This window comes from Cariama cristata, unplaced genomic scaffold (assembly GCF_000690535.1).
Source record: "Cariama cristata isolate BGI_N322 unplaced genomic scaffold, ASM69053v1 scaffold19763, whole genome shotgun sequence".
Lineage (NCBI taxonomy): Eukaryota > Metazoa > Chordata > Aves > Cariamiformes > Cariamidae > Cariama > Cariama cristata.
The window spans coordinates 1-200 of NW_009609167.1; positions in this window are offsets into that span (position 1 = coordinate 1).

Consider the following 200-nt stretch of genomic DNA (forward strand, 5'->3'; position numbering starts at 1 on the left):
ACGGGACAGGAGGCAGAGGCGAGGTGGTGTGTCCGAGTGGTTGTCAGTCTCAAGCCATGCAGTTATGGTGCAGCACCGCACAGGGACCAGAGGGCACTAGGCTCAGCCATGCCACCGTCATTCCCAACGTGGCAGTTACAGGGAACAAGCAAGGGCAAAATACAGACACAAAAACAGCAGGCCGGCAAGGGAAGCCCCAC